Source organism: Octopus sinensis, linkage group LG17 (assembly GCF_006345805.1).
Source record: "Octopus sinensis linkage group LG17, ASM634580v1, whole genome shotgun sequence".
In the NCBI taxonomy this organism is placed as follows: Eukaryota; Metazoa; Mollusca; class Cephalopoda; order Octopoda; family Octopodidae; genus Octopus; species Octopus sinensis.
Window position 1 is genome coordinate 21,085,405 of NC_043013.1, and position 23,278 is coordinate 21,108,682.

At 32.3% G+C, this 23,278-nt stretch overlaps 2 long non-coding RNA genes across 3 annotated transcripts in view; both read left to right on the forward strand.

Annotated features, from left to right (window-relative positions):
• LOC118766741 overlaps nt 1-11,946 on the forward strand; it is a 430,300-nt gene extending 418,354 nt beyond the window's left edge. For both annotated transcript variants that reach the window (XR_005002648.1, XR_005002647.1), the window contains one exon: nt 10,476-11,946. This is a non-coding gene — a long non-coding RNA (uncharacterized LOC118766741). The remainder of the gene's footprint in view (nt 1-10,475) is intronic.
• Nucleotides 11,947-17,384: 5,438 nt separating this feature from the next.
• On the forward strand, nt 17,385-20,675 carry LOC118766743. Its single transcript, XR_005002650.1, has 2 exons — nt 17,385-19,068; nt 19,830-20,675. It is a non-coding gene; the product is annotated as an uncharacterized LOC118766743 (long non-coding RNA).
• The last annotated feature ends 2,603 nt before the right edge of the window (nt 20,676-23,278 follow it).

A 23,278-nucleotide genomic window follows, 5' to 3' on the forward strand; every position in this document is an offset into this window, starting at 1 on the left:
GAACTGCAAGAAGCAAGACGTTCTCTCATAAACAATATCACCCGCAGGGATAGCTCTTTATATGAATAACGTATAGACCGCACAGATCAGTCTTTTTTTTTTTTCATTTTTCTTTGTAATGTAATAATTACCTATTACTCTGTGCTCTTCACAATATCTACAACATCCAACATTGCTTAATATAAAATGATATAAAATATGACATATATTATAATGTGTGTATGTTGTATGTTTGTGCGTGTGAAGCAACAGCCGCAAACGTTCGCCTCTTTTTCTCTTTTTTTATCCTAATCGAAATCCAAATCATTTCTGAAACGTTTCCAAGTCTATCGTTTTAATCGCTAATGTCAGTTGAAGTAAAGTTATAAAGTATTAGTTATTTTATGTGTTGTCATTGAGTCCAGTATCGCACTAACCGGGGACACAGATTCCGCCGAATGAGAGTGGAGCAGTATTTTTAGAGGCCAACGACGTGATTTGTATATTCAAGAAGACGCTATTGATCTGCAGCGTTTCATGATGAATCTGTCTCTACTTGATGTATCTGTAACCTCTGTAGGACCTCTATAAATAGGGCAAATTCAACTATTTCTCAGTAAATTGAATACAATAATGAATGTCTTTAATCGATTTTCCAAGCTTTTGGGGTTCTCATCAGCGGTGCCTACATCACTTTGACCAATCCAAGAGGAAACTAGCAACCACTCTGTTTATATAATCCACGAAAGCAGTAGTTCCAGTTCTCTGTAAATATCAATTGGCATAATTTAAGCATTTAGCACTTTATCTAATACCAGCGGCGGCCTGTCAACAGGATCTCAGTTCACTCAGTATTAAGGGACACACATTTCACATTGGATTCGTAGTGCCATTTTTATTCGGTACTATACGATATGTAGCCCATCCATGCTCAAATAAGCTACGAACTATATCGAAAATTATAGGCCATGCGTGAGAAAATATAAAGTTGCGCATCAATGGTTCAGTCCTATTCGTCATTGAGTAAGCAGATCAGACGACTGATAAAAGGCGTTTTAACACTGTAATCGTGTCTTTCATATACATATACAATATCTATATAATACATAATGTATGTTTATGTGCATGTCTGTATATATGTCTGTGCATCTCACATGGGATACACTATAATATAAATTTATGTTAATCTTCACTAGACTTATCGTTTATAAATAGGGGGTTGATCTACGATTAACAGCAAATGGAGGAAATAGTAGATACTAAATAACGAGTAATTATCGACTAAAAACTTTGATGCATGTTTAAGTTGAAATATTTATTGGGGGCTGTTCTGGACTTTTTAACTCCCACCCTCCCTCTCTCTCTCTTTTTCTTTCTGTCCCTTTCTCTTTTTCTCTCTTTCTCTCTGGTTCAGAGTCGGGCTTTACTCCTGAATAAATTTTATTTCGCCAGTCCGAATCACTACAGCATCCATGATACTGTTAAGACTTGTGTATTTGTACCTCCAATTTTTTTTACTAACATAATCTGTATTACAACACTTTAGTGGTCAACGATGCTTCGAACAAGTATGCCACTGTTGATACATGTAATTCTCGCTCTCTTACACCAATATATATATATATATATATATATATATATATATATATATATCCCTAAATGACAGGATGCAGCGAATGCGCCAGATACAAGAAGAGAGGAGAAAGCAAAGAATGAGAAAATTATACAAAGCTGATTCACATCAGATTTTTATCATTCAACTGCGACCATTAGACAGTTAATTTACTAAATGAATGCTTATCGAATATGAATCCCTAAGACTTCTTTCACTGGAACCCTGAAACACTACCAGTCCGCTGATCAGTACAAAAACACACAAGAAGGACACAGCTTAGACAATGTATTAACGGACATCGACCGAACAATTTAAAAACCAATACTATTCATACTATATGTGGAGGCGCAATCACCCAGTGGTTAGGGCAGCGGACTCGCGGTCGTAGGATCGTGGTTTCGGTTCCCAGCCCGGGCGTTGTGAGTGTTTATTGAGCAAAAACACCTAAAGCTCCACGAGGCTCCGGCAGGGGCTAGTGGTTGTCCCTGCTGTACTCTTTCGTCACAACTTTTTCTCACTCTTTCTTCTGTTGACCTGCTCGCTTAGCCAGCGGGGTGGCGTCATTTGAAGGCTAAAACAATGCGAAGCGCATTGTGACCAGCGATGTGTAGCAACATCTGGTAGCCTGGTCGGTCACGGTGGTCACTGTTCATACTATATACATGATGTGTGAAACACAATAATGCATTGTATACATAGGAACGGAGGTTAGCTTGAAGCGAAACTCGGGTATGCTTGTGTGTGTGTGTGTGTGTGCCTGCGTGTGTATATACATATGTATATTTACGCACACATACAGGCCTATATATGTGTATATGCATATAAATATATATACATACATACATATATATATATATATATATATATATATATATATATATATATATATATATATATATATATATAAAGATACATACAAAAATTATACACAGACCTATATGCGTGCGTGCGTGTGTGCGTGAATGTATATTCAGACATAAATAAGCATGCTATTAAAAAGTATGAAATGTCTTTTTAAATTGCTAACTACTAAAACATGACCAAACTGGTCGTGACCTTTCTACAAGCTGTGTTGTTTACTCAACTTATTTTCCAGTTACAAAGTGTTAAAAAAAAATGGACGTCTTTTGTCTGAAAGCTTTCATTAGCTTTTCCGTTGGTTTCAGTTACTTGTTTCGTTCTTTTTTTTTTCTTCTTCGTATCAAACTATAGAAAAGTCTCAACGGTAAATTTGAAACTTCTGTGTAAATATTCTGGTTTAATTCTGCAATAATTATTTATCATTATATATATATATATATCAGAGAGGGAGAGAGGGGGAGAGAGTAAGAGAGAGAGGTCAGGAGTACATAAAATTCGAGCAAATTATCCGATATAGATACGTGTATTTGTCGATAATGATTTAAATACGAAACGAATTCGAAGAGTACATTGAACACACACGCACATACATTGATATATGTCTATTTATATATATATATATATATATATACATACATACATGCATACATATATATATATATGTGTGTGTGTGTGTGTGTGTGTGTATGTATATATATATATATATGTGTGTGTGTGTGTGTATTAAAGTCTGCTTATTGCCTATACAGCGTAGACCTCTAAATAAAACAATATATCTGCCTGTCACCTTCACCTTCCCATTAGACAATTGTCTCCAACTTTGCGACACGTCTTAAACGGTTGAGTGTAGATTTCGTATCGAGTTTTCCTCCATTTCATCCATATTCTGGAATCTGCGAAGTTTACAGACTGACTTCAGCTTTGACCTATCTTCAGAGTCTCCAAAAATAAATAGAGAAGACGAAGAGAAACAGAGAATTATTGTGAAACAGAAGACCGCTCGGAATGATTGACAAAGATTGAATTCTGCGAAATATAACCATGGTGCCTGATGGTAGTTTTGGTGTAGTAGCAGAATTCCTATATTAGAATTGGTATTTAGAAAATTCTAGATGCTAGCTTTCATAAAAGACATAGGATAGGAAATTTTACGTGAATGTATATTTTGTGCATGTATTTATATGGTGTGTGTGTTTATATACGAGTATATATCAGTGCATCACTCGTAATGTAGTAAATCTTTACTCAGCAATATCATTTTTTATTATTTTCGTTTTCAGAATGTTATACTGAGATTGATATTTTCCAGAAGTTTACGAATTAACATAATCTCTATAAGGAGATTGTAATAAGTCGATCCCTAACCTTTGGTCAAACTATTGAGGTTACAAAACAATATCTTCTACGAGATTAGCTATATAATTCAGTATTATGGAATGAGATACCGACACAATTCTTTGAAGAATGGATATTTCTAAAATACTAACAGGCATATTTGGAGACGGTATATTGTAAAGTCAACAAAATATCTATTGACTTAATAGATATACGAAGCCATTAAATTGGTGGGAAAGAAAAAAGATATTTTAGGTCAATAGTTACGTTGTATTATCTCTGAATATCTATTGGTATAATAATGCAACCTATTTAAACACATATTTACATTCATATTTGTAGATCTACTGAAAGAATATAAGCATTGTTAACTCTGAGCAGGGATGGCGTCAAGCATCAGCTTATTATTATTATCATTATTGTTATTAATATTATTATTATTATTATTATTATTATTATTATTATTATTATTATTATCATTATTATTATTAATATTATTATTATTATTATTATTATTATTATTATTATTATTGTTATTATATTATTATTATTATTATTATTATATTATTATTATTATTATTATTATTATTATATTATTATTATTATTATTATTATTATTATTATTAAGGCGGCGTAGGTGGCGAGCTGGCAGAATCGTTAGCACACTGGGAAGAATGCTTAGCGATAATTCGTCTGTCTTCACGATCTGAGCTCAAATTCCACCAAGGTCGACTTTGCCTTGCATCCTTCAGGGTCGATAAAGTACCAGTGAAACACTGGGATCGATGTAATTGATTGGTCCCCTCCCCCAAAAATTTCAGGCGTTGTACCTTTAGCAGAAAGGATTGTTAATAAAGCGGTGAGCTAGCAGAATCATTAGCACGTGAGGCGAAATGTTTTCCAGCATTTCGTCCGTCTCTTTATGTTGTCATTTCAAAAGCCAACGCGGTCGACATTGCCTTTTATCTTTTCCGGGTTGAAAAAATAAGTTCCTGTTGAGCACAGGGGTAGATGCAATCGACTAGCCACTTTCCCCCAAATTGCTGACCTTGTGTCAAAATTTGAAATCGTTTTTATTATTATTATTATTATTATTATTATTATTATTATTATTAATATTATTATTCAGTAGTTTTATTTTTATAGCGTGCTTTCACTTCACTACCGAGCGCATCTCTGTGTGCCTTGGGTATGTGCTGTGATTTGTTGTGATGCTCTGATGGTTATTGTATGGAAAGTGTTCTGCGTAGGATGTGTGCAGTGCCTAGTAGTGCAATTTTCTGTATGTTATGTGTTTGTAAGTCCTGGTGTTTTTGTTATGTATTTGTCTGAATATTTTTTTATCATGCCTAATGCACCTACTATGATAGGAATTGTTATTATTATTATTATTATTATTATTATTATTTATTATTATTATTATTATATTATTATTATTAAGGCGGCGTAGGTGGCGAGCTGGCAGAATCGTTAGCACACTGGGAAGAATGCTTAGCGATAATTCGTCTGTCTTCACGATCTGAGCTCAAATTCCACCAAGGTCGACTTTGCCTTGCATCCTTCAGGGTCGATAAAGTACCAGTGAAACACTGGGATCGATGTAATTGATTGGTCCCCTCCCCCAAAAATTTCAGGCTTTGTACCTTTAGCAGAAAGGATTGTTAATAAAGCGGTGAGCTAGCAGAATCATTAGCACGTGAGGCGAAATGTTTTCCAGCATTTCGTCCGTCTCTTTATGTTGTCATTTCAAAAGCCAACGCGGTCGACATTGCCTTTTATCTTTTCCGGGTTGAAAAAATAAGTTCCTGTTGAGCACAGGGGTAGATGCAATCGCTAGCCACTTTCCCCAAAATTGCTGACCTTGTGTCAAAATTTGAAATCGTTTTTATTATTATTATTATTATTATTATTATTATTATTATTATTATTATTATTATTATTATTATTCAGTAGTTTTATTTTTATAGCGTGCTTTCACTTCACTACCGAGCGCATCTCTGTGTGCCTTGGGTATGTGCTGTGATTTGTTGTGATGCTCTGATGGTTATTGTATGGAAAGTGTTCTGCGTAGGATGTGTGCAGTGCCTAGTAGTGCAATTTTCTGTATGTTATATGTGTTTGTAAGTCCTGGTGTTTTTGTTATGTATTTGTCTGAATATTTTTTTATCATGCCTAATGCACCTACTATGATAGGAATTGTTTATTATTATTATTATTAGTAGTAGTAGTAGTAGTAGTAGTAGTAGTAGTAGTAGTAGTAGTAGTAGTATTGCAGTAAGCTGGTAGAATCATTAGCACGCCAGACAAAATACTTAGCGGTATTTTCTTTGTCGTTGCATTCTGAGTAAATTCCGCCCGAGTCTTCTTTGCTATTCATTTCTTTGAGGTCGATAAAATAAGTTCCGTTTAAGTACCAGGGTAGAGATAATTAAATTGCCCCATCTCCTACAGAATATTCAGGTATTGTGTCTATTGTAGAATAGATTATTATCATTATTATTGATGGCGCTGGGCTTGTAGAATATTTTGGAGCGTCGGAAATAATGCTTTACGGCAGTTCTTCCGATTCGTTAGCTTCAGAGTTCAAATTCCGCCGACGTCGACTTTACCTTTCATCATTTAGGATTTAAGGAAATAACTACATGCGTTGTACTGGGGTTGATGTAATCAACTTGCCTCCTCCTCTCAAAGTTGCTGATCTTGTGCTAAAATTGATAAGAATTATTATTAATACTTGAAAGATAGCTTGATAGATGCATTTGGTATAAAATTACATACGAGGAGCAATTTCGACCGATGTCCGACCACCTTTGAAATGGCGATGCCAACGTTTAACTATGTTGAATAATGGTGCATTGTCACCATAAACTTCTTTCATTTCGTCGAAAGTCTCTTTTGGAGTACGACCTTTAAAGTGTAAGAATATGATCACTGATCTGTATTCGAATTTCTCTATTATAACACCTTAGTCCACTTCAGCAGCTATAAAAGAAACGAACATTATTGGAAAGTTGCAATTTGCAATATGCCGTGCATGATTATACCATTACAAGTTCCGTTTCTTGCAATAACCGGAATGGGTCAGGGGAAATCTTTAATGAAGACCCCTCGTATATAGGTATGCACATTAATGTTTCTGTACGTATGTAACTCAAAGATTGTATTTGAGAATTGCTAACAAAAAATCAGAAGTATAAAGCATTTAATTTATATCTAAAGTTTGTATATGAAAAGTTTCACATTCATTCTTTCCTTGTAAAACTAAATAGACAAATAGACAACTAAATAGACAAACAGGTAGGTAAATAGAATGATGGACAAATAGACGACCAAGTAGATAGAGAGCTAGTTAAACAGATGGACAGACAGACGGACAGATCGATAGGTAAATGGATGGACAGATAGCTAGATAAATATATAGAGGGTGATTAACAGGTATACAGATAGATAGATAGATAGAGAGAGAGAGAGAGAGAGAGAGAGATAAATAGTGTGCCGTTCCGCTATTAGAGGTATCAACGAAAATGTATTTCATTCAATGAGAGATAATTATCATTTAATATAAATTGGATTTAAATATGTACTACTGTTAATTTCATACCACTGAAAATACAGTGATCGGACATGCTAGTATAGCGTGGTGTATGTTTTGAAATTATTTGAAAACACAATAAGGTTGCACACACGCATAGAGATGCACACTCAAACACACAAACACCCACCCACACACACACAGACACACACACACACACCGGTATCAAAGCTCAAAACGCATTCTAAACGCTCTGAAATACTCAGAAAACTTGAATTTATCCAGCAAGTTCAACATACCATTGATTACAAACCCAGAAAGTCCATGAGGTAAATTGCAAAAGATCTCCATGTGTCAGAAGGAACAGTCAGAAATGTTGTCCATGAAGACATCAGATATAAGTCTTATATGATGAGAAAAGGTCAATTTGTCAGAAAAAGCAAAACAAAATCATTACATCAGATCTTAAAGGTTCTTAAACAAACTGATTTGGGGTTTTCTCAAACGAGAAAAACTTCGACCAACATCAACAAGTCAATAGAAGAAATGACAGATGGTTATGTGCAGACCCTTATGAAGTTCCAAGTGTTATCCATATAAAATTTCCTGTAACTGTCATGGTTTTATGGATTGTCAGGACATGTGAAGGACGTGATGCCTACTTACTTCTTTCCACAAGGCCTTAGAGTTAACTCTGCCGCCAACATTGAGGTCCTGGAAACAATTGTGAAGCCCTGGATAGACACTGTATGCAATGGAAGGCCATATGTGTTTCAGTAAGACTGCACTATCACATATGGCTCTTGTAACACAGGAATGGATGGCTGAAAATGTTCATGATCACATAACCCCTAACATTTGGCCTCCTAATTCCCCAGATCTCAATCCATTTCATTAATACATGTGGAGCATTGTTGAGAGAGAGGTCAATGAACATACCCACAAAAACCAAAGATTCCTTGAAAGCTGCCATAGTCTGAGTAATGTCCAAAATGGACCAGAATATTTGATTCGAATATGTAGATGATTTAGATCTCTTATAGAAGCAGTTGTTAAAGAAGATTTGTTTTTATCCTCATAGCATTTTTTTAATAAATTTAGCTATCTGTTATTATATATCTGTTTTTTTTTTATTAGCAGAAATTTGTCCACAAATATCTTTCTCACCCTGTACATATATATATATATATATATATATATATATACATACGATGGGCTTCTTTCAGTATCCGGCTAGCAAATCCACTGACAAGGCTTTGGTCGGCCCGAGGTTATAGTACAAGACACTTGCCCAAAGTGCCACGCAGTGGGGCGGAAACCGAAACCATGTGGTTGGTAAGCAAGCTACTTACCACACAGCCACTCATACGCCTAATTTGTAAGATATGGATAATATACATGTAGGTATATATATATGTGTGTGTGTGTGTGTTATGAATATGTGCTCATACACACAAGTTACTTCGGTGGTCCGTATTAGACTTCAAACGGTATCAAAAGTGGAACGTTTTTCCAAGACAGGCCTCCATGCTAGCTGATTGATCGTATTAACGTGTAACAACGTGAGCCAATCGAATGTGTGTTTTGTTTGCGTGTTTATAATTCCATACGAACTCGTATAAACCAAAGTTAATATTAATATTCTATGAATGCCGTGTATTATTATTCTTTAAAGACATGCAACGATTTACTGATAAGATTAGTCTATTCTACCACATTTCAACTTACAAAGTTTTGGGGTAGCAATGTAAATGTTCGTTTAATATACTGTAGTTGTGTATTTAATCTTAGGAAATTGGTCACGATGACAAAGATTGTATATCGTAAGAAATACTTTAACTTTACACATCCAATTACAATTTCTCAAGTAACTTTGGATTTCTACCCAACAGGGGACTTTACATTTCTTTTACTTTAAAATCATTTCAGTTACCTTATAGCTATTTACAATTTTAATTTGTTAGTATAGATAATATACATGTAAGTAATATATAACCAAACGAGATTTACCCGAGTGAACGTTCAAACGAAAGGAAGTGGTACTCAAAGCATATCTGATAGCAGTTTCGCTTCGTAGACGCGTTGAACGAACCTATCTTGTCTGGCTTATAGAGAAGAGATGTAAGCTCGTAGAATGAACCTAAGCTCGTAGAATGAATTGTAAGCTCGTAGAATGAACCTAAATTGAATGGTGCTGAGTCAAACTGTTATCAAATAGTGTGTGTGCGTGTGTGTATGTGTGTGTGTGCATGTGTGTGTGTGTGTTTGTATGTGTGTGTGTGTTTGTGTGTGAGTATAAAATCACTGGTTATATTCTGGACATTTAAGGTTGTTTTGGTCAGGGAAAATAAATCTAGCTAAAATTTTATAGAATTATTTCCTGAGCTCAGGAAAGAGTTTCATCCTCTTCAGGTGAGTATGAAAGATGAAAACTGGACAGTTGACAACTCTTTGCAAATCGGAGGTGTATCTGTGTCGTAAAATGTTTGCTTCCCTACCACGTTGTCCCGGATTCAGTCCCACTGCGTGGTCCCTTGCGCTAGTAACTGCTACTATAGCCTCTGACCGACCAAAGCCTTAAGAGTGTATTTGGTAAACGGAAACTGAAAGACGTTCATCGTGTATATGTGTGTGCGTCTATAGTTATCACCCATCACTGCTTGGCACAGTGTGTTGGTGTCCTTACGTCTCTGCAATCTAACGGTTCGACAAACTACTGCGTTAAAGTAGCCGGCTTTAAAAACAGTACTGGGTTTTATCCCGTTGATTAAAATTCAAGGCAGTGCCCCCAGCATAGCTTCAGTCTAATGACTGTAAAAGAAGACAGTTGAAACCGCTTCACAAGCTAGTGATAGTCCTGCTGTTTAACCTAACTTCACCAATGACACCAAAGGAATATTTATTTAACATAATAAATATACTATTTCCTATACATCTTTATTGATGCCCCATGTAATACGGTTACTATAATCAAGATTAAATATGCGTGTGTTTAAATGCTTTTGTATGACTAATGTAGTACAATATTTGATATTAAACGTATGATGTTGATACAGTCATGTTGATTGTTATTTAGAAATTTTACAAGTTATTTAAAATAATTAAATTTCTCTGAACTACGTTATTTAAAATCTTGTTTTCTTTTATTTTCAGAATAATTACAACAACGGTTCAAGGTTCGCCAAAAAATATGAACCAATAAACAAGGAATTTACTAGTAATATCAACATTCTCCTACACATATATAAGAAATCAACGGAATCCACCAACTTACGTCAGATAAAACATAAAATGTAAACAAATAAGACGAAATCGACGACAACAATCAGTGAAATTCTAAAATTATTTGTCTTTTGCGAGTATATGGTGATTAATGAGATATAAGAAACACTCACAGCATTTTTATGAGAGTTTACCAGATTTTACGAGAGTTCACCAGTTTGCATAAAAGCTCACGGGATTTTACCAAACTTCACGAAATTTTACAATATTTCACGAGATTTTGCAAGAGTTCACGAGAGTTTCCTCAGTTAATTATCTAATATCAACACAATGGGTGATATGGTCAGTAGCTGTTTAAAAACTGTCGGTCTTGAACCAGTTGAGGCGAAATCGGTGCAGTATAACCGGAAACGGAAGCAAAGTGTTCAAGTAACTGAATATATGAAAACGAAACGCCACAACGAACTCGAGAAATACTACCGTGATAAGTATGCTCCTCGACGGCAGTCGTCGCCTTGTATCAACCAATTAACACTTGACATTCCTGTACCCACAGAGCAGGTACGGAGGTCTTCGATGAACTTCTAAGAATAACAAAAAAAGTTATTTTGTATGTTCACCTCGGAACAAGTGACACAAAGTTTTGTGAGCAATGTTAATTGATGAACAAGCTCCAGTCACTGTTTTCATTTGGAAACAAGTGTTAAATTTTGGTCGAAAATCTCTCGTCATTGAGCATATAATTTCACCTCGAGTTATGACCGTCAAGAAATAGCAAAAGTATATTCAAATATGCATATGTTCATATAATAACGCATACGTTTATATACATCCATACACATACAAATATACATACATCTACATATGTACATTATATATATATATATATATGATATATATATATAAATTGTCAAATATGTGTATTTAATACTGATGCACAATACAATCTTTCAAAGTAACACCCAAAAGAATCAACATTTACTATTATCATACACACCATATATATATATGTATATACAAAAGCATATCTCTTAATGTAGATTATATACATGTATGTGAGTGCATATATCAAATAGCATTTTACATTGTCATACGAAAGGCTTCCTATCTGTTTGTAATCCCAGTTCTTTCAATCGGTGAGGAATCAAAATTAATAAATATTAAGAAATTGGAAGAATCTGAAAATTTTCAGAAAGTAACAATCTTTCTAAAATCCTTTTATTGAATATATTGAAAAAGTTGAAAATGATTGTTATTGGCCTTCAGATTTCATTGTTATTTCGGTATTAATATTGCTGTTATATTTTATTGTTTTCGTTATATTGTTTTTGTGATAGTTAAGCAATTATTCTTTCAAAAAAAAAAAAAAAGAAACACTTATGGAGGGGAAAATAAAACGAAACCTAGACTTGGTTATAAAAATTCTATTGTTTATACTTAATATCATGATATTTTTCATTGGGTCTTGCTTGAATTTATTTTCTGCATACAGAATGAAGACCAGAATACATTTCCTTTTAGTTTTCTTTTTCCTCTTACTTTTTCAAAACAATATCGAACGAATTCCATGAAATATCTAATGTGCAAGGCTCAAGCTAAAGATGGGGAAGGGTGTGAGTTAAGATTCCTGAAAATAGATATTTTTTATTGTAGAAATATAACATAACCACTGAATTAGTAGACAAATTAGTAGAATGTTATACCTTTTAATTTACTAAATAAGAGAACTATTCAATCAAAAACCTTAAATTATTTTTTAAATATGCGTATTAAATATGTCGATCATATAGTAAATGAAACTTGCATAGCTTTTTGAGAAATAAATACATACATACACACACACATACATACATACATACTACATATATACATACTTTCTTTTTTTGCTGCTCAATTATACTGACACATGTAAGTAAATGGAGGAAACTGTGACCTACATTCCAATATTTTCATTAAAATACCAATTTTAAAATATTTCATCTATGAAATATTTCACACGTAATTAACTACTGGCTGTTAAGGTGAAACATATTTTTATACATATAGAAAAATATCATACGGATCTATTTAAATATATAGAAGTGAAACATAGAGATATTAACATCAGACAAAATTCAGTAATGATGTATTTCTTGTTTCCATTATCAGAAACGTCCCTCATACTGTTATGACTAATTAGTTCCATAAAGAACCACCGTCAATAAAATGGAGTTATTTTTCACTAAATAAATTGAGGTGCTAAACTAGGACATTTCAATGTGTGCGTGAGTGTAAAAGAGTGTGTGTGTGTGTATGAGTGTGATCTGATGTCAGTTGGGCTGTATGGGAGAGTTATGTGTGAGAGTTGTGTTTCTGTGTGTGTGTGTGTGCTTCTCTGTCTGTCTGTGTGTGTGAATGCTAATAGATGCAAGCTAATATGAAAGTACGCGTCTGAATAGGTTGTTTATTTCTAAACATTTAACTCATTTTTTTAGTAAGAAATGAAACCAAATGTTATTTTTACAGCTTAAGTCTACGATATAAATATCATAAATATATAAACACACACGCACACACGCACACACATTCGTACATACACATGTATATATAAATATATATATATATATACATACAGTTGTGTACATATATACTTTTATATACACGTGTATATGCATATGCTTATCTATATATATGCATGTATAAATATATATGTACAAATATATAAATGCTTATACTGTAAAAATATATATCCACATACACGTGTATATATATATATAATATATATATATATATATATATATAATATATATATATAATATATATATATACACGTAGTAAAATACTGGAACCTTACTATACAAAATTCTAGACTTATTGCTCTAATATTTTACAAAGAAGATAATGTAACTTGCTATATATTGTTCTAATCAGTTTTCATTGCAATAGTAGGGAGGCCGAAATTTCATATTAGAATTTGTTCCATATTTTTCCCAACATGTCAGTAGAACAATCATATATATACTATATATATATATATAGTAAGAATGTGTATGTGTATGCATCACTATTTTGTATATAATAATTATGATTAGCATTCCAATAAATAAATAGATATTTTTCAGTATATTAACACTAAAACTTATTGACAATTTAATAAATATATTTGTTTACAAACATCATTTTGATCGCTTCGAAATATCAATAGTATCATAGATCAAGTTAAATAAGCAATTTTTATGTTTATTTCTATTGTTAAAATATTCTACAAATTAAATATCTTCTGTGTAAATGTATAAAAATAGTCTGGAATTAATACTACTTTATTAAATAATATTATATTTTGTTTATTTGATCATTATATATTTCAAATAAGCAAGGATCGCCATTAACTTTCCTGAAAATATGAAATATTTGATATATTTTATGGCGATTCACTGTGGTTCATATCTTCGTTTATTTGGTTCATTTGTGTGTGTCACACAATCTAAAATGGGTTGTAATTATTTGTGGTAGATTTACCTGGTTCATTTTCACATTTCTTTTATATATCTATGCTATCACGCATTATATCCATTATCAATTATTCTAAACACGGTTTTACACAATTATAAATCATAGTGAATGCTGGGCTTTTTCGTTAAGTTAAAATAAATGATAGTAATAAAAATAAATAATAAACAAATCCATGTAACAGAAGTTCCTTCCATGAGATAAAATTGTCCAGTTTATATTCACGTGTTATCACCTAAAAAAGAACACGTATAATACATTCAATTCATTAAAATAAATTATATATACATATATATAATTCATAAAAACAAATTATATATATATATATATATATATATATATATATATATATATATATATATATATATATATATATATTATTTTAGTTGTATTTCCAAAATACTTCATCGATTTGAAAATTTGGGAATATTTTATACATATTTCCATACTTTTAATACAAAAAGCAACAAAGGAACTGCATTTCTGAGGCCATATGGAACTATTTTAAATGAATTCTTCATAGCAGCTACTGTTCATATTGCTACATTTGTAGACAAGATATTATTCCATACCTATTTATTCCATTTAGAAACTATAAATGAAAACATAAAAATCTTCCAGTTAGGCAATATTAGTTAGTTTAAATAAAATCAATTCTATATTCAACAAAAAAACTTTATTTTTACAAAAGCGAAATAATATTTTATGATTATTCGTCGGTTATTCAGAATTCTAAAACGATCTACAAAATATTTTAACAGATAATCATATAAGTCATTATTGAAAATGACAATCTATATTTTATTTTTATCGAAAACTTAAAAATCATGAAGTAAAGAATTTAGAGAAAGTTTGAAATTTCGCCCATATTTTTAATCAGCTGAATATATACATACATACACTCTTATGTATATGTATGAATGTCTATAAGTGTGTAATATTGTATGTATGCATGTCTGTATTTCCGTTAGAGATCGTTGTCACTATCAACTATTGTTGTAAATTATTGTATGATATATCTTAAGTATGTCTGTGTATGAATGTGTGTATAAATGCCAACGTATTTGTGGTGCTTTCTATTTACTCTGTGTATTCCGTTTATTATGTTTCTTTCCAGCCAAACAACAATACGGTGAAGTTGTCTTCCGATATCTTCATACAATGTACATTCATACTTTACTCAAAATTAATAGTATCTAAAAAAAATAGTAAAATATGTTAATATACATCAGATATTTTAAGATCTGTCCTTGTTATTGTAATTACTATCACGTATTCTCCGCGTGTTATTTGTGAACAAAGTAAAATAAAAGGAAAAAATAATGATATACATGTACAAATATGTATATATAGATATACATACACACACATATATATACATATATATATGTATGTATATATATATATATATATATATATATATAAAACGTTTTATGTTGCAAACAAAATAAAGAAAACTTAATACATGTTGTGGAGTTTATATTTATTGGGGACAAGAACATAATCATTCTCTTTGAGGATACGCATAGTTTTTTCAGGCAATAACAGGGCAAATGTTTGCAATTACTCCACGTTCACCTCCATACTATTTGCATATCACACTTAACGAGAAATACCGTGTACCAACTTTCTCATCATTTGATATATATATATATATATATGTGTGTGTGTGTGTGTGTGTGTGTGTGTATACTCACATATATAAATTAACAAATTAAGAAGATAATTCAAATGGATGTGTGAAACATTCAGTTCACTAGTACGTCAGTTTAATACAAAATAAATATGGGTATAATGCAATTTAGAACGATAAATTTAAATAGAGACACAATTGACAATCTAACAATATATTTATATTATAATATAACATAATATACTATGAACCTAATATAACATAATGTGAGCATAAACAATTATGATATCAAAAGGCCAACAATTTTTTGACATATATATATATATACATTTTTTTATATATAAACAATTCCCTTATATATAAGCTTCGTTAGAGCCAGAGTTTAAAATAGACGAAATTCCATGTGAAAGGACGGCTGGATTTGTTTACAATCCAGCCGTCCTTTCACATGGAATTTTGTCGAAACAATTTAAGTCGAAACAAATTGTTGACCTCTTCATGTTTTAATAATTCTTTATGCTATCTCATATTATGTTATATTATAGTAGAGATATAAATTATTGGATTGTCAATTGTATCTCTCTATTTAATTTCATCGTTATATATATATATATATATATGTATGTATATGTATATATATATATATGTGGTGTGTGTGTGTGTGTGTGGTGTGTGTGCGTGCATGTATATACATACATATATATGTATATATATATATAATATATATATATATATATATATATATATATATATATATATATATATATATATAAATACATATATGATTTTGATTTTGATTTCTCCAGTTTCAGCTAATGAGCTGTGGCCATGCTGGGGCACCGCCATTTATATATATATATATATATATATATATATATGTGTGTGTATTTATATATATATATAATATATATATATATATATATATATGCATATTTATATGTACATATCAAATGACGAGAAAGTGCTGTATATATATATATATAATATATATACATATATATATATATATACATATATATATATATATATATATATATACATATATATATAATAATAATAATAATAATAATATAATAATAATAATAATAATAATAATAATAATAAACAGAAACAATTCCTATCATAGTAGGTGCATTAGGCATGATAAAAAAATATTCAGACAAATACATAACAAAAACACCAGGACTTACAAACACATATACATACAGAAAATTGCACTACTAGGCACTGCACACATCCTACGCAGAACACTTTCCATACAATAACCATCAGAGCATCACAACAAATCACAGCACATACCCAAGGCACACAGAGCTGCGCTCGGTAGTAAAGTGAAAACACGCTATAAAAATAAAACTACTGAAATTAATAATAATAATAAATAATAATAATAATAATAATAATAAACAGAAACAATTCCTATCATAGTAGGTGCATTAGGCATGATAAAAAAATATTCAGACAAATACATAACAAAAACACCAGGACTTACAAACACATATAACATACAGAAAATTGCACTACTAGGCACTGCACACATCCTACGCAGAACACTTTCCATACAATAACCATCAGAGCATCACAACAAATCACAGCACATACCCAAGGCACACAGATGCGCTCGGTAGTAAAGTGAAAGCACGCTATAAAAATAAAACTACTGAAATTAATAATAATAATAATAATAATAATAATAAATGCACTTTGTTGTACTTACACGTATACTTACATGTTCCAATCTGTGTTCGTGTGTGTGTGTATGTGTTAATAATAATGCAAAATCCCTGGAAATATAGCCGATACTAACTACCAAAACAGACTGTTATTGGAAGCCGGGATCGGATATAGATCTCAGTAAGCGTCATTCACATTAAACATTCATCTGGTCCTACATTCAGTATTGAACCCTATATTCTACTCTGTATGATCGATTATTTTGTTTATATTTAAATCCCACCCTCCACTCACACAAATACACAATGTTCCAATTAAGTAATTATGGAAAACGACATTGTTTCATTATTCCTATTTTAAGTGGTATATTTACATGCTGTATTGTAAATATTGTTCTAATTACATATTTATCAGACCTTTGTCAGAGAATTCTGACAAATTTCCAGTCAGAGAATTACGACCGTCTATTCGCAATCTTCTCTCCATATTCATCAAATATCTCTTTCTTACTGACCTCGTCCCTACTACATTTCAAGTAATGTACAGCGAAATTTATAGGTTCACCCATATACATATATATATACATGGTGTGTGTATGTGTGTGAGTCTGTGTGTTCTGTGTGCTTGTCTGTGTGTGTTGAAAGAGAGAAGGATATATATTTGTGTGAGAGCATAATATCAACAATTTCTCTTCATAAGCCACAATATCGCTATGTCTTAAAGCCAGTTCTTAGATGTGATTCAATTTATAGATGTAATTAGCAATTTCAAGATACTATTAATTACGTTGATGAATCACAAATTGTCTGAGCAATGCTGCGTATGGTTTGATAGTCCACCATTATAGCCACAAATGATATTGACGAGACAATCTGTCTGTTCTGTGAGTAGAATATTGGGTAGTTAGCTTCGATAAAAGGGAACCATTTATAGTGGAGTTTATCGATACATTATGAATGTAACCATTTATCTCTATCATATTCAATATTGCAGTCGTGTTTCAAAGAAATTCTATGCCCGTTGGATCCTACTTGGCAGCTAATATGATTTTTCGGTCATTCACCCTTGCACAGCTGCTAATTAGTGAAATCTGTTGAAGCCTATTTTAATACAGGTGGGGTGGGGGTAGGTTGGCTTTTTGCGTTTGAGTGACAGCTAAGAGTATTTAAGCTGCATTTAAAAGTGATGTTCTAAGTTCAAATCCTAACGAGGTCAACTTTGCTTTTCATCTTTCTACAATCGCAAAAATATATTACCAGTCAAACATTTGAATCGATATGATCGATTACACGCTTCTCCGAAGCTGAAACTCTGAGATTATTAATATATTAGATGCTTTATTAATCGTTGAAAATATTTCTAAGACGTTAAATATTTAATTCAGCTACGCAATGGCAAAACTTGTTTAATTTGAAGATAAATTCTTACTGATTGAATATCGAATGTTTGGTTCGTCAAACTTCACTGGATGTTATCAATAGATCGATACAAATCAGCTTCTGTAGAACTTGTCTTTAGCGCATACTTTGGGAAGACTGAAATAAGTGTCATTTGATGAAAAAATGTTCAGAAATGACAAGAAATGACGAGGCTTAGAGAAAATTATGGCATTTTAAAAACTAACCTCAATACATTACTGCTACGTTATTTTATCGACTCCAAAAACACGAAAGGTGACGTTGTTCGCGGCGAGATTTGAACTCAGAATATTGGGTATCATGCCTTTGGGTATTTAGTTTCCGTTCTAATAGTTCTAATTATATCGCCGATCCATATTTATATTCTTCGAATGATTTTCTGCCGTGACAAATATTTCACAATTATAATCAAGCTTGTTTACGAAACTGACTTGTTTTCTAACTGAACGCTGTTTTGCTGTCTGACAATAACATGGAAATTAAGTTGATTCACTGAGAATTTCTTAAAATTCTCTTTGGGAATTTTACTGAAATTTTAACAAATCTTTCATATACTGAAATATTTAATTGGAAGATAACCGAACAAAAGCAAAATGGAGCGTAATATTTTACCATGATTGCGTGTGATAGCTACATGGTTCTGGTGTATAAATACATGGTGATGTAGTAGAAATACATGGAAGTGAGATAAGATAAGGTAAGCTGGTTGTGTGGAATTATTCGAAGAAACCTAACAAAGAGATTCTCTGTAGGTACTTAGATTCGATATTTAGGTCATGACAGATCAATTGAGATGTTTATATGGTTCTGGGTTTGATTCACCCATGTGGTGCAAGGGAGAGTTGTCACTTGTCGCCTCGGCTTCACCAGAGGATTGTAAGTGAAATTTAGTAGACGGAAACTGTTCGGAAGCATACCATATACATATATAGACTAACTGAACGGCTGCTTCACGCTAAAATGTTCTGTAAGTGTCAGGTCAATTAGTTTGTCTTCTCTTAGGTCATAAAATATATCGATTCTATTTTTCATATTGAGTCCTCATTTTTCTGTCTGTGACATCACACGTAGCAATATGCGAATGCGCGTGTATTATATAACAGAATGCAAATTATAAACGTGAGCCATTCGATATGCTGAGAACGATAAAACAAATTCTATACCGAAAGAAGTATTAAACCCCAAATGATCACCCTGAACTGTAGCATGGGCAGAATCTGATGACTGAAACCAACAGAGGAATAAAGCATTGATGAATAGACTAGGAGCATTGTAGCTCTACGAGAAATGAATTTGTCAATGAAGAGAGGTTTTATGAATATAAAATATTAATAATAACTTCGTATTTCTGTAGTAAGTCATTGTTTTGGTACAAGTGGGCCCTAACACGTCATACCTTAGAAAAAGGGCGTTCCGGCCCTAACTATCACTCTTTTACTTCAAATATAATGTATGCAGGACTGCATTTTGTTATACGTAGTTCCGTTTTTATAATCAGTATAGTGTGATATGAGCAAAAAAGGTAAGGTAGGAAAAAGCTGAAGAAGCCTAACATTACTTGTAGGAATCTTTGTCAATACGTGATTAGCTTTCCGTCCTTTATTGACGATATCGAATAGATTAGGAGTTGTACGGGAGAGGAGGAGACAAAGACAGAGAGGAGAAGAAAGTCGAAGAATAAGGAAGTGGAGAGTAATAGAGGGAAGAAAAAGATTTTATAATAAGGGATGGTGGGGGTCAGAAAAGTGGGAAGTTGGACAGCGATTAACATGAGGAGACAATCAGTGTGAAGGCTGGCAATTTGAAGGTAATCAGGATAAGAGAAGTTAATTTTAATTTGGTTATTAATTCAAAAAAAAACCACTTAAAATTAGTGTTATCTAAATGTATGGGAGGAGGAAGTAAGAGCGGGCAAAAGGAAGACACATGCACACACACATACATACATGCATATATATATGTATATATGTATATGTATGTATATATAAATTATATATATATATATATATAATATATATATATATATATATATAATATATATATATATATATATATATATATAGATATATATATATACATTATATAAAGATATATATATGTATGTATACATACGTATATATATGTGCAACTGTGGGCACAGGAAGTCACGAAACATGTACAACAAAAATGTACGAAGCACGAGTTCATGGAACATGAACTATTCTTTCGAACAACGGAAGACACAAATGGAAAACAAAACAAACAACATAAAGAAAGACCCTTCATCATATATACTCTTTTACTCTTTTACTTGTTTCAGTCATTTGACTGCGGCCATGCTGGAGCACCGCCTTTAGTCGAGCAAATCGACCACAAGACTTATTCTTTGTAAGCCCGGTACTTATTTTATCGGTCTGTTTTGCCGAACTGCTAGATGGGACAAACACAGACACACAAACATACACACACACACACACACACACACATACACATATATATATACATATATACGACAGGCTTCTTTCAGTTTCCGTCTACCAAATCCACTCACAAGGCTTTGGTCGGCCCGAGGCTATAGCAGAAGACACTTGCCCAAGATGCCACGCAGTGGGACTGAACCCGGAACCATGTGGCTGGTTAGCAAGCTACTTACCACACAGCCACTCATATATATATATATATATATACTGAGAAGTTATCATTATTTGTAAGGGACAAGGACCTGGTTAGAGTACATTTGCATATACAGATATTTACATACATACATATCACATACATAACATATATGTATCGCATGCGGTGTTTCTCTTTATAACATGCATGCGAGATGTGACCTATGATGTGAGGTTGCTCTATTGACCAGAGGGTCAAGTTTTATGCTAGTAATTTGGAACTCTTAAGTGATTTGAGAAGATAAGTTTGTTTATCAATAAGTAACGTGTATTTATGTCTGTCTGTATATGTTTGTGTATATGTATCTCTGTGTGTGTGTGCGTGTGTGTGTGTGTGTGTGTTTGTGTGTGTGTGTACATGTGTACACACCTGTATGTATCTAGGTATTGATTTCTCGAATGCACTCCCATTATTCTGCTTGCTATACCGTTCATATCATATAAGAATTAAATTTCCTTTCCATGCAATCATAAACTTGTATCTGTTTAATAAAATACGTTTGTACACAGACATTTAACTATGCATATCACATGTTCATTTGTATGTGCGTGTGTGCATGACTGTGAATCTATGTGTTCGCGCATGTGTATGTAAAATATGTATCGATTCTAAATAGAAAATATCATAGTCTGTAATTATTTCCAATATTTCAAATTCACAATCGATAATACCATTAAATATGTGTCTTCTATATACACAGACACATATAAACACACATACAAGCCTGTACACCAAGTTCTGTAGATGGGTCTCTGTGTCTGTGCATCTGTGTATAAATGTTTCGGTGTGAGTGTATGCATTCATTGTTATTTATGAAAAATTTAAGAAAAGCCACAAAGATGTCTCCATCGAGCTCACTCGAGTTATTTATTTGATTAATCTTTATGCTAAACCGACCGAAAACTGTAAATTACAGCCAATGCCATATAAAGATTATATTGTTAATTGCCAAATATATATACTTTTTATTGTTAATAGGCTACATTTGCAAGGATATAACCGCCGACGTAAATGCTAGCTTCCTATGCTGAACAGGCAAAAGCTTTCACTATATAATTGATACGATTTCTGTTAATTCTATTGGAAAACACATGAGACACTCCCCAGCTTTATTTTTATTATTATCTTTTTTTTTTTACTAAATTACTTAGTCAAACGAAGGCGGACAGTGATGTTTTTTAATCCACGTGAAAGCCTTCGAGACAAGTACAGCAGAGCAAACACAGTTCAAGCTGCCCCACGGACAGGCTTCCACGCTGTAATTTAAGTTTTCTGTCGATTTAGCATTATATAATTATATATATTTATATATATATATATATATATATATATATATATATATTATATATATATATATATGTATATATATATATATATATATATATACATACATATATACATACATAACATATACACACATACATACATACATATACACACACACACATACATACATATACACACACACATACATACATATACACACACACATACATACATACAGACAGACAGACATATATACATACATATATGAATTACTTGATTGAGCTGTATAGGTACCTTAGTAGCTTATTGCACAATTAATCTTAATTTCTCTGAAAGGCCTCACCCACCCTGTTACGGTTATCGCAACTCTTGGCGGTGCAAGATCTTACAATTAAGGTATCTTATTGTTAAACCAAATAACGTTCATTATAGACTATCGCACTCACGTCCCAGATATGTGCATATATGATATTTGATGACAGCGGAATCACCGATTGCTGAGTGATAATTTCGTTACCTTGATATTAAATGTTTGATTTAAAATGTAATGGTCTGAGAGAAGTTGATTTATTGAAGATACACAACCCTGATTTTAAAAAATG